Source organism: Penaeus monodon, chromosome 22 (assembly GCF_015228065.2).
Source record: "Penaeus monodon isolate SGIC_2016 chromosome 22, NSTDA_Pmon_1, whole genome shotgun sequence".
In the NCBI taxonomy this organism is placed as follows: Eukaryota; Metazoa; Arthropoda; class Malacostraca; order Decapoda; family Penaeidae; genus Penaeus; species Penaeus monodon.
In genome coordinates this window covers 28,337,271-28,339,379 of record NC_051407.1, presented here as the reverse complement: position 1 = coordinate 28,339,379, position 2,109 = coordinate 28,337,271, and the positions used below count along the sequence as shown (strand labels likewise).

Genomic DNA, 2,109 nt, shown 5'->3' with positions numbered 1-2,109 from the left:
ATAATGATATGATTACCACATTTAGCAATGGGAGTAAAATAATGATTATTCAATATGTTTGTGGAAATGTCCATTTATTGGTGTGCAATATTGCACTTCTTAACCTCAGATTCTACCATACTCCAAAGCATGGCATCACTGGAGGTACCATTAAAACCAGATGCCTGTGATAATATTGTTAAGAATGTGGATTCTACCATTTGAAATTTAAGTTGTTTTATACAAGTATGAAAAGTTATTGTTGATAGTATTAATTTTTTTTTAATTATAAAAATATGATTGAAGGGATGCATCATGTTTTTTATGATTATACTCTACATTTTTTGGGGAAATTTTGGAGTAAGGCATTTTAGTAGGGATTGAGATATAAGGTGCTTAAAAGAAACAGATCATTTGAATTATATGCATTTTACTGAAGGCATAACATAATGAATAGTTATTCTTGATGAAAAATATGTTGCTATTTTTTATGACCTTCACTGGATATGAGGGGTTTAAAATGTGTCCTAGGGGTTATTAAGTGACTTTGATTTAAATCAGCCATATCCATTTTTAGGTACCCCTGCCCTCTTCCCAAAAGCCTTCAAATCTCCATTTTCCTGATAAAAGGAGTAAAAAAATATTTCCGTACTCTTGAACACATAATCTGATATTACAATATTTTACAGCAACAGCTATGGGGACAGCGGCACCCACAAATGTCTTGACACGCAGTAAAACATCTGGGCCAAATGTGTAAGGAGAGATCTGCAAAGGTTTGTTACAGCTTTATAAACATTATATATATACACAACCATCCTATAGACTAATTAAGTCAAGATACAATATTATACAAATTCTAACCAGCAATCATGAAAATTTGGAATGTAAGGAGCTTTTTTAGTATTTCCTGTTTGCACTTATTATTCAGTAGGAGATAAACAATAACGCTTCCTAAGGTTGTAAATAATCATATTTTTTACAGGTACATTCTACACAGTTACAATTAATCCTCTTTATTGTACATATTGATAAAGATTATTTATAATCTACATGTAAATACTTAATTTTCTAACTATAGTTTCAGATCTTTCTTAAATCATATTTACTCATACTTCTTCACTTTTGTTTCAGAAACATTGAAAAGAAAAATATACGATGTCGATGTCTCCTTAAAGTACGATTATACTTTAAGGAGACATCGAGCAACTATTTATAGGCTCAGGAATCAGCTCAAAACATGTCAACTAAAGTAAGAAATACACCAAAACAGTTAATTGCAAATGCAGCTAGATTCTTAGACCTAAAATTAGTGAGTTTTTTAATGCTCAAATAAAATGTAGCACCACCACAAATAATGGTCGAAGATACAGCCAAACAATGAAAAGTTTTGCCTTAGCCACGTACTATAGCAGTCCAAGGGCTTATAGAATGCTGAAATCCTGAAATGTAGATACTCCCTGTGGCATTGTGTTTGATGCAATGCATATAAGTGAAGAAGCAATGATTCCAAAACAGTTTTGAACAAAGGAAATAACCTTTGTTTTGTCATAATTGTCAAAATTGTTATTTAATAATAATAAAAAAAAATCTTACATTTTTCTATTTTTCCTGTCTACCAAATAGTCTTTATAGTTCTGTGTGTTCCGTCATAGATGGCAGATACGTCGAGAGGCCTAGAAGTTTTCACACACCAAGCTTGACCCGCCTGGTGGTGGTGGTCACACAAGCTGTGATGGTGGATATAATATTAAGTGAAAATCTAAAAATATCACAAAACACAAAGTTATGATTTCCAAAACGTATTCAAAATCATGCATTAAAAGCACGCAAACAGTAAAAGTCAAATTACATGATAAAAAAAAGTTACGATGCGTATTGATTAATTTTAATAAATATTTAAATGTACAATGAAAGTAAAGCTAGATATATGCTAAAATTAAGCTAAACGAGTGAACAGTAGGTCAAGGATAATGGTAAAAAATAACACTAAAACAGGCTTTGTAATCGGACATGAATCTGATAATTAAACGTTCGCACCCCAACTTTTTCCTGGAGACTGGAAGGGTAAGGATCTTACCCATGAGGCCCTCCCCGTGGGCTGAATATTACTGCTGCTGCTGTCCAGGT

The 2,109-nt window shown here is 32.3% G+C and overlaps 1 long non-coding RNA gene across 1 annotated transcript; it reads right to left on the bottom strand.

The window, feature by feature from the left end:
• Positions 1-629: 629 nt before the first annotated feature.
• Positions 630-2,109, bottom strand: LOC119587607. Its single transcript, XR_005230013.1, has 3 exons — positions 2,060-2,109; positions 1,576-1,709; positions 630-747 (listed from the first exon to the last, which is right to left on the bottom strand). It is a non-coding gene; the product is annotated as an uncharacterized LOC119587607 (long non-coding RNA).